Source organism: Microplitis demolitor, chromosome 4 (genome assembly GCF_026212275.2).
Source record: "Microplitis demolitor isolate Queensland-Clemson2020A chromosome 4, iyMicDemo2.1a, whole genome shotgun sequence".
NCBI classification, from domain to species: Eukaryota; Metazoa; Arthropoda; class Insecta; order Hymenoptera; family Braconidae; genus Microplitis; species Microplitis demolitor.
In genome coordinates, this window is record NC_068548.1 from 12,105,148 (window position 1) to 12,121,124 (window position 15,977).

The following is a 15,977-nucleotide window of genomic DNA, read 5'->3' on the forward strand; positions in this document are numbered from 1 at the left end:
ACAAAACAAAAATTCTTTATAGAAGAAATTTTTTCTAAAACAATATCTAGCTATAGTGGAAAAATTTTTAAAGCCGTTTTGAAGACAATATAAAAAAAAACAACAACATAATCGTGATTTCAAATAATTAAAAATAAATGTTTCGAATTATTGAAAGAAAATTTTCAAAAAATTTGAAAATAAAAGTCAAATAATACTTATATTAATGACAAAAAATGAAATTTGTATGACATTCATAAATTGAATTGAAATTTTCCGATTATCTCATCAAAAACTCTTAAAATCAGTACACATGAAAGTATGATGATGAATATCTTTTGAACGCTTGATTTAATTGCCAAACCTTACGATACCATTTTTATAGAGCAGTTAATTTTCTACAAAAATTTGTATTGCGCATTTAATAATAGTCATTCATTGTCGAGTTATAAAATTCATAAACAATAATGAAATTTGTCTTAAAATAATCAAACGTATATCGTCAATATCATTAGAATGGTGAGGTTTACGGAAAAAATATACGACACCTTTTTTGTAGAGCATTTAATTTCTTAAAAAATTCTTTTCGAAAATTTTTTTTGTACAATCAATTAATGATGAGGTATGAATTTTTTTCTATTAGACTGAGAAAAAAATAAAAAACTGCGATGCGGAGGATCTTCCTATTAAAATGAAGAGTTTATATTTGGTGAGAATTTTTTTAAGGTGTCTAGCAACCCATTTTTCGATGGCACGTGTAAAAAAAAATAGTTGATTTTTTTGACCCACCCTAATCAACACTTATATAAATACTAGTATATTATTTAATTTTGAAACGTCTTTACATTCGTTGGTTCATCATATCCTGATATAATTTCTATAAAATATTTAGATGAAACTATAGGAAAAAATACAGACCGAAGCACTGCTGGTGGCAAAAAAATTAATCATTGTTATAGAATAAATTTTAATATTCACTGAGTCGTGGCAATTCTTACAATTTTTTATTCTGTGGCAGTGTCCCTGACGTATGAAAAAATTTGAAAAATTATTAAAAATGGAGGTACTGAAGTATATGCTGGCTAAATTTAATTATTCAAATCACTTCCCATAGATAATCCCGACTAGAAATTTTTAGGTGCACCCACTTGGGAACTAATTGGGTTGCCCAACGGGGACGCTCAATTGAGATGTAACGCAGAAACGTATTTGGGCCCCGATCGGGCAATCCCTATAGGTCTCCCATTGGGTAAGACATATGTATTCCCAAACGTACGCTCCCTATTAAAAAAAATATTAAATCTCGAAAAAAAAATAAAATGATCTTAATTAGATTCGAAGTGTAATCTATTGTGTTGGAAGTGTTACTTAGAAGCATTATACATGATTTTGATTAATGAAAAAATCTTCGACGCTATCCACTGCGCCGATCCACGTATGCGATCACGTGAGTGTAAATAGTATATTTATCGTTATACCAAAGAATAACTTGAAGAAATAAACAATCCATGATGCAATAATCGACGTACTCTTTGTATAAATATATTATTATTTTGTACTTTGTTTAATTTTTAGTCGGTAAACAAAATATTAATTAAAAAGAATTAAAAAATTTTACGGTCAAATGGATTACCAAATTAAAACCTCAGGGTACTTCAAGTATATCAAGAAAAAATTAATTTAATCGAAATTTTAGTCAATCAAAATTATACTATAAAAAATAGAAAAGAGAGAAGGAAGACACACGAAACAGAATATCCTGTTCAGAAGAAGTGAAAAATAATTGGATTTAAAAATTGAATAAATTTGATAAAATGAAATTGCTTAAAAACGATTTGGATAAATAAAAAATTAATTTTAACATAAATATTATGTACGAGCGTAAAAAATAAATTTGTTTTATTATTAAATTTATGAAAAAAAATTTTTCAATAACAAATTTTGAGCATTTCAGATTGTATATGAATCATAAAAGTTATTAAAACAATTATAATTTTTGCATTGGGCTACCCTAACAAATTTCCAATTGGATCCCGATGTGGCAAAATCAATAAAAGTTAGTTATTTTTGCATTGAGCTATCCCAATGGGTTCCCAATTAGGTCCCACTTCGCAAAAACTGATGTTGGGTATGTCATTTTTGCATTGGGATATCCCAATAAGTTCCCGATCGGGTTCCGGCTGGAATACACCTACTGGGCATGCCACAGCGATTCTCAATTGGGACCCAATGTATGTATTGGAGTAATTTCTAGTCGAGATATGGGTCAACTTCTATTATTTTGATATGAACAATTAATCATCTTTAAACTGAAAAAAGAAATTTCAAGAAATTTTTTTTTCAAAAAAGTTTTTAAAAATTGGAGCTAAATGCGGTTCGGTCTACGGTAAAGAGACACGGTAGTCTCATGCCATGACACTTCATACATATACATATGTTTGATTTGAACGTGTACTTGGCGCGAGACACAACCGTGTCTCCTGATATCCGAAAAACATATTAAAAACGGTGTTTTAAAATTTTTTTTTTATAATATGACTCGAAGTACGGAACGAGTTTTATTATTTTATTAAGTGATCGATACCTAGTAAACTCATTGACATAAATTTGACGTCAGAATGACATTACGCTATGTCATTATTTACGTAAGATATGAGTAATGACTGCGTAAGGTTTGACATATTATTTCGCACTTTTTTACTTTTGAAATTATGATGTAAAACTAATGACGTGAATATAACGTACATATGATGTCTGCGTGGCATTCTATGACATCGCTACGACATATGGGTGATGCCATAATTATCAGTCCAGAAAAAATGTTTTCAAAAAAAAAAAAAATTCCGAATTTTTAATTTGATTGTTACCGCGCGAAGGCATTATAAATTTAGAAACAAGATTTGATAACAATAAATGATAGGAAAATCCTGGGCGTCTGCTGGGCTTGAACATGGCACCTCTTGGCTGGAAGTCCTGAACTTTGCTCACTGGTACACATCACGAAAGTTCAAGTCTACTGCTTAATTGATGTATTTAGAGTGAAATGCCGGAAAAGACAGAGTTCACAAGTTTTTGGGATGGATTTTTATAAAATTTTAAAAAACTCCACAAACTTATTTGAAATTTTGTAAAAATATTATTTGTTGGCCTCAATGATAATTATATAAAATTTTGTAAGGTGTCATCATATTTTGTAATGTTTTGTTGTGATCTGAAATTTACAAAATCTCATGCGCTAATGATTTAATTTAAAACTTCTAAATAATAACCTATTTTCGAGTTTATCGATTACTTTTGCCCCGAAAATGTTTGATTTTTAGTTGTTATTTATACATTTTTGATAATTTATTCTATGATTGTTTTATTTTGATAAATATATAATAAAAAACTATGACTTGAAAATTAGATCAGTATTGCGTAAAATACAAACTTACCACTGATGTAACGAGGTGATTTAAGGGTGACATTCATACTACTCATAACCGTAACTTTGCTACTGACATAAAAGTATGATTTTAAAATTACGTCATTATGATGTACAATAATGACTTGTTACTACGTAACAATGTGATGTAGATTATATATCAAGCGTACGTAAGACTTAAGTCATAACTGTGACGTCATACAAGAGTCATGTTTTTATCAATATGATGTCACAAGTATTTACATCATACTAATGTCATGTACAACGTCAGATTGATATCAAATTTCCATAAGATGCCGTGACATTTCTATGACTCACGTACGCCCTTAAATTAAGATCAAATTTTCGCTGGGTAGCGACTATAAAGACGAAGAGAAAGCATAGTTTTGTAAATATTTTAGTGCATTTGTTCAGTCACGAGCTTAACTAATTTAAAAAGCTTCGTGCATTTACGCTACGTCCGGAAGCTGCCGAACTCGCTACTGACTGCAAATCAGTATAGTGCCGGATCACTCGCTATCTGGGCCCGATACACACAATCTCTAGTTCATGGCCGTGTCAAGACGCCATGAGAACTCGCTACAAGCCGGCCAATCAGATAATTTGGTTCTATTGTCCAGCCAATGAGAGACTTCACTATCAACTTTTTCCTGTTAGCACCCTTTAAGCCAATGAGAAAATTCGTCTTATGCAGCAAGACTGCCACGTCTCCACCAAGCGGCAACAAAGGAAGAAGCCGCCATCTCATTACCTCGATCTACATCATGGATTGTTCAGTGCAAAAACAGCTATCCGTTTAACCACTTCGTTCAATATAAATTACTCTTGTAATATAACTTCGCTAACTTTACGCTTTATAATTCTCAATAATTAGACAGTACACTACTACTGCTATTTATTGAGAATAAATCGGTTGTCATTTGCGTTTAATTAATTACAAATTAATTTCCGTATGTTTAACCGCTATCAATCACGTGTCGAATATAATATACGTTAACTTAAATCCGTTGCATTCGCTATCGCGTATATATCTAGTTGCATTCGCTATTAAGTATTTTCTCACAGGTTTTCAGTGTACATATTGTTAAGAAAACATGCAATTGATAATCTATAATTTTTGTGTTAATTTTTAGTTATTAAATGAACCACACCTACACCGGAATTCTTTTGTGCATTCACTTGATTTAACAGCATTATATGATGATTTATCCTGAAAAAATATTGTCCCAACTAGAATTTTTTCCTGATTTGCCTGAATTACCATGAGGACCTTGTCAGGTTAATATAGGGTTTACCTTAATAGGGCAAACCTGATGAGTTCCTTATCAGGACCTCATCAGAATATCTTTATTAAAAAAAATGTTATTTTTCAAACATTTTGGCGCTCATATCTTTTGAACTAATCAACCGATTTTGACGTTTAATGTGCTAGTCGACGCATTTTACTAAGTTCTAGAGCTGTTCAAATTTAGGAATTAATCAGATGAGTCATTCAAAAATAATTTTGAAAAACCGTTCATCACCATTTTTATCTTGCACAATCTCTCTCAAACTAATTAACCGATTGGGATATTTAAGGCGGCAATTGATGTGTTTTATTGAGTTCTAGAGCTGGTAAGTATTGAGATCGATCGATCGAGCTGTTTATGAAAAATTTACAATAATACTAAAAGTCGATTCATGACGATTTAAAACGATTAACAATTTGATCATTTTTAATCCTCTTTAATCATCAATTGATGATTCATAACGATTTGAAACGATTAAAACATTTTTCATCGTCATTAATCGTATTTTCGAATCAGGGAAAGTAATCAACTAATTGCAATAAGTGATGTAGCGATCATCGAAAACTATAAAAATGAAGAGTCGGTCTAAGTTTTGCAAAATATGATAAATTGCATGATACGACACTCGGGAAAAATAAAGTAAATTACTATTTTTTAAATTGTTCTTCCACGACATTTTTTGAATTAATCAACGGCTTTGAGGTTTTGAGGCGGCAATGGAAGCAGTTTTGCCGCCTCTAATGCCAAAAAGTATTTCGAATCAATCAGTTTTGGGAATTTTGAGTTCATTAGAAAAAAAAGACGTTTCTTAAATTATTTTGACAACGAAATCTGTTAAACGATTAATCCAGGTTTGATGATTGAGACAGAATTTAGAGCAGGTCAAAGTTAGAAATAGATCAATTTATTACTTTCCAAAATATTTGAGAAAAACGATAAAAAAAGATTTTTCGAATTCTTTTATCGACGATATCTTTCGAACGGATCATCCTATTGAGACATTCTTGGTGGCAATCAAAAGCTTTTCTCAAGTTCGAGAGCTGACTAGAATTTGGAATTTGGAGTTGAGCACACACAAACACTCACAAATTATCCTGGAAATGGTCAGACTTACTTCCTAGGATGTAAAAACTTTGACATCTGATGGAAACTCGATTCCCGAAAATTAGTCCGAAACTAATAACTTCCTGAATTTTTGAAAATTTTCAACTTCCTTAGCGGGAAGTTAAAAAAAAATTTGATCTCAATTTAAACATGAAATAAAATAAAAAAATTTGTAATTTTTTGTTTTTTAATTTTTTTCCATAGTGATTACTTTGTTTGTGATAAAAATTTCGATTTTTGTCAAAAAGAAAATTTCAATCCTTGAATTATCAATTAAACTTGAATATCTTATCCTTGAATATATTTTTATCAAAATTCTCAATTTCAATTGTGCGTAATAAAATAAAAAAAAAATCTATGCATCGGTTGGCCCTGCGGTTCAGCCCAAAAACTTCTCGCTGTTTTCGAGCTCAAAGTGCTTAAAGAGCTCGAAAACATTAGAATAAATACATTTTCTAGCTTTCCGTGCTCACGTGTATCTTTGCTACCCTTTTTTTGATGAGCTTTTCAAGCTCAAGCAAATTACCTTTTTGTTGAAGCGATAAATTTTGGAATTGAAAATAATTAATGAATGAGTGTTTTTTTATATATTTATTCATAATTATGGTCATAAAAAAAATAGTATATATAGGCAAAAATCAGCGTAAGTGATCGAAGTAAAGATCTAAATGAGTTCCGACTGACATAAGAGCATTAATGCGTGAAATATCTAAGGAAAATATGGAAAACGATGTTTTTCAATTTTTCGTCGATAGTATTATTAAACTGAAGAATGAGTTACATTACATTACATGGCGGTAGAAAGAAACCACAAAGACCAAGAGTTGCTATGATTTTGAATACATTGCAGTACTTTATAATTTGATCTACTTGGGAAAAATTACATAGAATGTTTTTTTTTTAACTTTTCAACGCCGATATCTATTGAGCTAATACATCAACTTTGACCTTTAATGCGATAATCGGTGCGTTTTATTGAGTTCTGAAGGTGATTAGGTTTTGAAATTGAGCGATTTGATAATTCGTGAAATATTGACGAAAAACGAAAAATAAAAAATCTGGGCGTCGGTTGACCCTGTGGGCCAGCCCCAAAACTTCGCACTTAAGTAGCTCGAAAACATGAGCGTGAATATGTCGTAGACAGATCGTGAAATTAGACAGTTCTTGAGCTGTCTAGTCATTTCATGAACTGCAGCCAGTTCGTGTAATGCTCAATCAGTTTTTAACCGTGGGTTTTGATTTTACAATTTGAAAATCGAGCGCGTAAATCTAACTGATTCTAGGGCCACCTATTTTTATAATTGTATATTAATTACACTTCTCAGTCACTCGGGGCTGTGTCAAAGGCCACCTAGATCAAATTATATTCGAACTTAGATGACAGTGGGGTAGTTCCACCCCTCCAAAATTAACATATAACAGGGCAAGCAAACACATGCTTGAGGACTTAGGCCCTGGCCGTCATCTAGAGTGGACTGAGGACGCTTAGCGAGGTCCCTACTCTAGTACCAGGACTCATTACAATTTATTTGAGTCGGCCTAACGATAAGGTTTGTTATCTCTAGTCAATTAGCCCAGTAATCAGTTCTATTGCGGTCAGTCTGTTACTTGAATAATTTTATTTATTGTGACTCTTCTAAATTATTAATTTTACTATAAGTGATGTATGTTTTATTAGAATTAATTAAATAAGAAGATTTTTGAAACTCCTTGGTCTGGTTAAAGAAAAACCGAATTTGATTACTAAGTGAGTGGGGTAGTTTGGTGTACAACATCTGCCCGTGAGGATTTCACGAAGAGGATCGACATCGAATCCAAGGAGCCCGCGAGGATTAACTGAAGAGGATCGACATCGAGTCCAAGAAGCCCACAACCAATCGGAGACCGATATCACCAGTAAGCCCACGTACAACCAGATAAGTCTAGACAAACTTGTAACAAACATTTTCTCTCTCTTCAACGTACCATTTATTTTAAAATGATTATTAATTTTGCTCCCCACGTCCAATAACAAGTCTACCTACATCCTGAGATCTATTTGCCGTTTTCCAAACCAGCAATAAAACAATCTTTAATTTATATTTATATTTATTCATATAAAACTATTTAATTAAAATTATTCGGGAAATTTTATTAACTGTGGTTCGTGGTTATTAGACATGGAATAACCAGGGCCCACCGTTATAAGTTACACGAAGTGTCTAAAATTTTTTGACGGTTCATAAAATGCAATTAGGCCTTAGACAGATCGTGCAATGTTCCAGAATAACATGAAATGTCTACATTGTTTAGACAGTTCACCAAATGTCTAATAGCTGTTTCGCCGATCGTGTAATATCTAGGAATAACGGATTCCTAAAAAGAAGACAACGTAAAAAAGATGAAATATTAGTTGGAGCAGCCAATCATATTTATTTATAGATAAAATTTCATTTTTTACTTATTTACAAGATTTAAAATATAAAATCGTTCGACTATTTTTATTAATTTACACATGGTAAACTCGAGTGACATCTACTGTTGCACAAAACGTTAGCTTTCTTGCACGCACAACTAGTTATGATTTTGGTTTTTTTATAGTAAATTTAGTAATAAAGTTTTAATATACTAATTCCACTTGGAAAATTTATTTTAAATATCTCCCTTCCTACTTACATGCTCTATTTTCATCCGATGTTCTTTTTTATAGTTTTTTTTTTATCAATTGCAAGCATTGTAATTTAGATTAAAAAATTGTAAGGTTTACAATTTTTCTTCTTATAAAAGAATATTTACCTGTAGAGAATAAAAAAAAAATAGCTGAATAAATCTTTGAAAATTAAAACAATAAAAAATAATTTGCCTTAATGATAAAAACTGCATTCACTTTGTTAATTAATTATTAATACCTTTTTATAAAATTGAATGTTGAAAATATTTTGTTCCACACAATTAGTTTGTAATTGTTTACAGGTATTATTAGATATTACGACTTCATTCCTTGAATTAAAGTTAATTGATTTTGATTCCGCTTAATTTGATGAAATAATAAAATTAAAAATCGTAATTCACTTTTACTGTCTTGGATATTCCTTAAACCTATTTGAGAAAGTACAGGTTACTATCTCAGAAAGTATACAGTCCTATCTTGCGCAGTAACCACTGTCATCTACAGATCGACACACGTGCTATCTGCAGATAGTATCTTGTAATATCTTAGAAACGTGCCTATACTTTCCGACAGAATACTTGTTACTTTACAGATGCCACTGACTACTATCTAAGAGTGTACTATTAAAAAACAATTTTTTACTTCCCGCTAAGAAAATTGAAAATTTTCAAAAATTGGGGAAGTTATTGTTTTCATCTCGATTTTCGAAAATCGAATTTCTATCAGATCTTGAGGATTTGAGGTTCTAGGAAGTTATTCTGACTAATTTCAAGATGATGTCCGAGTGCATGTATGTGTGTACGTACGTATGTATGTAAATATTTGTAACTCTTGAACGGATGAACTGATTCTGATCGTTGGGCTGCCATTTAACGTAGCTTGTTAATATCTAGAAGCTGTAAAAATTTGAACTTAATCGGTACACGGAAAAAACAGTTAACTTGTTTCAAGAAAATTATTGTCTTCCAAATTTTCTTTCTTGATTCAATCAAAATAAAATACTTGATTCAAAAACTTTTTTTTGGTTCAAGACCGTAAATTCTCTTGCGCCAACAAAATTCATTTTTGAAGCGAAACTAGCAGGTCCTTGGTTTAAGAAAAAAAATTGTTAGCTAAAGAAAATAAGTCATCTCTCGCGAAAAAATCAACGTTTTAAACAAAAAAAAGTTTAATTTCGGCCAAAAAACTTTTCCTTGCCCGAAGAAAAAAAGTTTCTTACTGCAAAAAATCAAAATTTTGAACGAAAAAAATTCACTTGGACCAAAAAATTTTTTCTTGTCCCAAGGAAAAAATTTTCTTGCTCCAAAAAATAAACGTCTTGATTGAAAAAAAAAAACCCTTGGCCCAAGAAAAAGTCTTTTCGCCCAAAAAAAGAATTCTTTTCCTCCGAAAAATAAATTACTTAAGTGAAAATAAAAGTTGCTAGGCCCAAGAAAAAAAAATTTCTTGCTCCAAAAGTTTGCTTCTTTAATGAAGACTTAAATTTTTCTGAATCAAAAATGTATTCTCTCTCCGAAAGGTTAACGAGTTGATTCTTTTTTTTTTTAACTTCCCGCTAAGAAAATCGACGATTTTCAAAAATTTCGGGAAGTTATTGTTTTCACCCCGATTTTCGAAAATCGAGTTTTCATCAGATGTCGACGTTTTGAGGTCCTAGAAAGCTATTCTGACTATTTTCAGAATGATGTCCGAGTGTGTGTGTGTGTGTGTGTGTGTGTGAACTCTTTGTAACTTTTGAACTAATAAATCGATTTGGATGGTTGAGGTGGCAATCGAAAGAGCTTGTTGGCCTTCAACTTTCTTGAAAATTTCAGATTATTTGATTGAATAGACTCGAAAATATTGGCGAATTACGAAAAAAAAAAAATTTTTTTTTTAGTTTTTTATTGATTTCTGAAAAACGACTTATACGATCGACTTCAAAATCTAATCAGCTCTAGTACTCAATAAAACGCGTCGATTGCCACCTCAAACATCAAAATCGGATAATTCGTTCGAGAGTTATCGCGGGAGAAAGAAATGGTAAAAACGGTTTTTTCTAAATATTTTCGAAACGACTGACGCGATCGATTTCAAATTTTAATCAGGTCTAGAAATCAATAAAACGCGCCGATTGCCACGTCAACTATCAAAATCGATTGATTAGTTCAAAAGATATCGGCGTTGAAAAGTTAAAAAAATAACATTTTATGTTATTTTTTCCGCATAAATCAGAATATAACGTACTAAAATGTGCCTGATATCATACCAACTCATCTTTTTTATGGTTTCTTCTGATCATATAATGTCATCGAACTTGGTTTTTAGTTTAAATCATATTATCAACAAAAAAATCGATAAAACGTAGTTTTTAATATTTTTATCGGATATTTCATATTTTCTTGTTTCTTACATGAGTCAAAATTTATTTAAATCTTGATTTTGATCCCCGACATTGATTTCTGCCTCAATACACTTATTTTACTGAACAAAATTAGGAACTAAATTTTAAAAACCGCTTCATTGATGATTTTCGATTCTTCAATTTTCAAACTTCAGCATAACAGGTAACTTGTTAGAGCTTGAGAAGATCGTAAAAAAACAATTGCATGTGATAGCATTTTCGAGCTCGAAGAGCTCAAAAATATATCTACACTAATGTTTTCGAGCTCTTTGAGGTTGAAAACAGCGGGAAGTTTTGGGGCTGGCCCGCAGGGTCAACCGACAGACCGATTTTTTTAATCTCAAACGTAATTTTTGTTTTTGTTTTTTTTTTTTATTTCGCAAAAAATTATTCAAGTAAACATTAATATTAAATATTAAAGTCATGATGTATTATAGGATATACTATAGTACAATTCGAAAGGGTACTTGTAGCTCTGTCATATGACAGAGTACTCGAATAAAATCATACTGAAATTTGGAATTTAACAATTCTAGAACACCGGTGACTTTCCCCTTCTCCGTATCCATTTTTTTTCCCAAGAAATTTTTTTCTCTTGGCTTAAGCAACTTTTGTTATCTTGGACGGAGAATACAATAATACTTGCGTAAAAAAAATAGTACTTGTTCCAAGAAATTTTATTTTCTTCAACCAAAAAATGCAATATTGCTACAAAAAAATAATGTATCTTGCTCCAAAAAAAATATCTCTTACCTTAAGAAATATAAACTCTTGAAACAAAGTGAAAATATTTTGATTTAAGCGTAGAAATATGTTGACGTGAGAAAAAAAATTTTGATTCAAGAGAAAAATTTGGAGATAATTGTTTACTTAGGGCAAGTAAATTTTTATTTTCCAAATCGATCAAAAAAAAAATTTCTTGAATCAAGAATATTTTCCTTGATCCAAGTTAACTGTTTTTTCTGTGTAGGGTGCGTTCGGAGATATTTCAAAAATAAAATTTTTTTTAAAATGTTTTTTTTGGATTACTGTTAATTTGCTCGATGGATTGATTCCGAAATTTAAGCAGCTTTAAAACTTTATAAGCCGCATTGAATGCCACTTCCACCATAAAAATCGGTTCATTCGTTCAAGAGAAACCGTTGACGAAAGAATTAAAAAAAAAACTTTTTTTTTTTTCAGTGTTTTTGAAATTTCTCAAAAACGACTGGATAAATCAATTTCAAAATTCGATCAGCTTTAGAACTTGATAAGACGCGTCGATTGCTACCTCAGCCGTCTTAATGGGTCAATTCGTTTGAGCGATATCGTTGGAGAAAAAATGTTAAAAAAAGTTTTTTTTCGAAAACAACGGCATCCGAAAGTATTTTTGAGCTCAAGGAGCTCGAAAATAGCGGGAAGTTTTAGGGCTTGCTAGCAGGGTCAATCGATAGACAGATTTTTTTTTTTACTCTCTCGTCAACGATATCTCTTGAACAGATTATCCGATTGAGCCGTTCTTGTTGGCAATCGAAGGCTAATATAGAGTTCTCGAGCTGATTAGATTTTGGAATTGATCGATTCAATTGTGTCCGAAATATTCACGAAAAATAAAAAATGATTTTTTTCATTCTTTCGTCGACGATATCTCTCGAACGGATTACCTAATTAAAACTTTCTTGATAACAATTGAAAACTTTTATCGAGTTCTAGAGCTGATTAGATTTTGGAATTGATTAATTCGACAGTTTTCAAAATATCCAAAAAGAACGAAAAAAAAATTTCTGTTTTTTTTCGTATTTCTTCAATATCTAAGATTTTATATGACTAAGTGATCAGAAAATTTTTTGAAATCTAAGTTCAGAAGAAATCTTTCGAATGCCGCAAGAACCATCTAAATCAGTTCATTCATTAAGAAGATATTAGAGGTTTACATCCACACACACATACACACATACACACACATACAGACATCTTTCTGAAAATGTCAGAGTAGTATCCTAGTACTTAGTAACATACTTTTTAAAACCATTTGCAAGTTTAAAAATTGATTAATATCCTTTAACTTCTGCGACCAGTGTGTTGCAGTATATCGTTTCGAATCAAAATTATTAACGGTCGTTCATCAAATAATTAGACAATAGTAGTTTTATTTGGAACCCTAGTAATTATAATTGCCGTCGAGAGTATACTACGAAGCGTCATCTGCTTTACAGACAAATAGCAAAAGAACATGATCCCTCAAAATTTGAAGTAATAGGTTTCATATCATGTGCCCATTACCAAATCAGGCTTGAAAATTCTTGGGTTGACAACTTCATTTTTGCAAAAATTAAAAAAAAGATCGATCAGTACATAAATCTTTCGAATCGATAATCTACTCTGAATTCTTCAATAATTTATAGTAAGAAAGTTTTAAAAATTTTTTGGATTGTTCTTATCAGAAGTAGGTAAAAATGAAAATTTTTATAGTAAATAAATAATTCTACATTGATCCATCTTTCGCAAAGTTATAAGAATTTTAAGAAAAGAAAAAACGTCGTTCTTATTAAATTGGTATCACTTAATAGTTTGATTCAGTAACTGGAAAAAATCATGGATGCTAGTCTTTAAGAAGAAAAATTAAAAACAATCGGAAAGGCAAATGCAAACTGGTAGTTAACAAGGTGTAGCATGCCTAATATGTATCTACAAGTGTGTGTGTGTGTGAGCTCGTCTATGCGTCTGGAGAAAAGTGAGTTACGCAATTTCAAAATTCACACTTTGGCTGATAGTTGATTTATAACGATATGTCACTTGAATCAGTGTTTATGATACCCATTACAACTAAAGTTTCAATGTCTTCTTTTTTGAAATTATTAAGTTTTTATCATTCAAACTATTTTAATTCATTTACTATTATACAAAAACTATTAACTTATAGTATTTGTAAAACAATGGTTATTATACTCTAGAACTCGTTTCTAGCAAAATAAAATAATTTTAAAAATTACGAAAATACTTTATCTAGTTTGTGTTTTATAATTATTATTTCTGACACAACTATGAAAAGGTTTTATTAATACATATAAAACATAGCAATCTGCGTAAAATCTCAAAATATTTTTTCATTATCATAATTTGAAGTTAATAGTTACAGAGTATATAATAGAATCGATCTGTTGAACTCCAGAAACATAGCAGAGCTTTTACAAAAGGATTCGCAAGGTGCGTTCAAACCACTGTATCAAATGTTATTCTTAAATAATGCATCGAAGCTTTCAATATTGTTTGATAATTTTTTTAAGTTCGTTAAGAATTTATCAAACATATAATCCATAGCATATAAGTTTAGTAAAAATAAGATCATGAGCATGAAAAATATATACATATGTATATATATCTTTATATATATATATATATATATATATATATATATATATATATATATACGCATATTTATTGTCAATAAATAAATCATATTACATCAATAAATTGTCAGATTCAATTTAGAAAATCAGCGATTTAGAATCACATGAAAATTATAATGTTTTTTAAACCACAATTAGTTAGAAAAAAATTGGAATATCTCATATTAAGGTTTACTCACACTAAAACAACAACTTAAAACGTTATCCTTCAACTGTTAGAGAGTTAAACATTGTTTCACTGTAAAATGCACAATACAATTATTGTTATTTTGGAATAGAAAATTGAACAATCACTGAAAATGAAAATAATTTATAGTTTATATTTGATTATTATAATCTTGTATAAGACGAAACAAGAGAGAATCGCGTACGACCCTGACCAAGTCGCGCTACCGTTTCATGTGTGCTGAACACCCCACTATGTTAAGCAGTCTTTCCCCACTCGATTTCTCCATCATCACTACTTCCTCCAAGGTATTTTGACAATTTTACTTATAAATATATATCAGGGTGATTCAAAAAAATCGAATATATTTTTTTTAACTTCCGACATTAAAAAGTTGGTTCTCAGGTCCCTCTAGAAGATGCTCACCAAATTTGAGCTCTTAATATTAATAGGAAGATCCTCCTCATCACAGTTGTCCATTTTTTCTTTAGTCCCATATATCAAGGACCATATCTCATTATTCATTAATGGTTTAACCAAATCATTATACATTTTTCTATAGGAAATTGAATGTTCTACAAAAAAGGATCAGTGTATTTAAGCGATATCTTTTACCATTTAAAAGATATTTGAGATCAAAGTTTAAAGAATTTGTTAAAAAAAATTTTCTTCTAAATAATTTTTTACATTATTAAAAAGTGATTATTGATAGATGAGCGTAACATGTTTTTAAAGGAAATTTAATGCTCTACAAGAATGGTTTGATGTGTTTATTCGATTTCTCTAACCGTTTAGAAGATATTCCTGCCGAATCCTAATGCAATTAAATTTCAAAGGTTTTTAATAACTTATTATGATTCATCAACTAAATTCATGAATTTTATGAATATTCACACGAATTTCAGCTCATGTCAATAGAATGAACATTTTCAATTTTTTTTAAATCTTTTCATAGATGTAGGTAAGCTTCACTTTTGAAAAAAAAGAATAATACATCAGTTTATTATTTAGAGACAAATTAAGATCCATTTTTGAAAAATAAACGTTCTCATTTTAGAAGTGTCATCATTCATATCAACATAAAAGAAAAAAATTCGAATTAATTATCCATAATCGATTTATTTTGAATTAGTACGTACGGAAATAATAATTACATAAAAAATATATCTGTTCGTCTTTTAAAAAAAATTGGTTTTTATTGCAATTGGGATATTTTCCCAGATTTCCCAGAAAAATATACTTAATTATCAATTTTGAGGGAAAAACTTACAGTTACATTTTTAATAAATCAGTTAAAAAATATGGATATGGAATTGATTAGAAAATATTATATCCTTGACATAAACATTAAATCTAAAGTAAATACTTTTATTCTATTTATATAAGCTGAAATTTTTATGAATGTTTATAAAATCCATGAATTAAGTTGATGAATCTAAAAAAGTTATTAAAAAACTTTCGAAATTCAAACTCTTTAAACATGAATAAATGAAATAAATCAATATTCACTAATTCTGAGTGCCAAATTAACCTACTTTTGGAAATTAGTGGTTCGATTTACACTTGGAAATAGTGAATATTCGTATTATTGTC

The 15,977-nt window shown here is 30.2% G+C and overlaps 1 protein-coding gene across 1 annotated transcript in view; it reads right to left on the reverse strand.

Moving 5' to 3' along the window:
• LOC103578665 (synaptotagmin-7) overlaps positions 1-14,596 on the reverse strand; it is a 926,763-nt gene extending 912,167 nt beyond the window's left edge. Inside the window, exon 1 of the mRNA XM_053738534.1 lies at positions 14,398-14,596. The gene's annotated coding sequence lies outside the window, so the exon portion shown is untranslated. The remainder of the gene's footprint in view (positions 1-14,397) is intronic.
• Between the last annotated feature and the right edge of the window lie 1,381 nt (positions 14,597-15,977).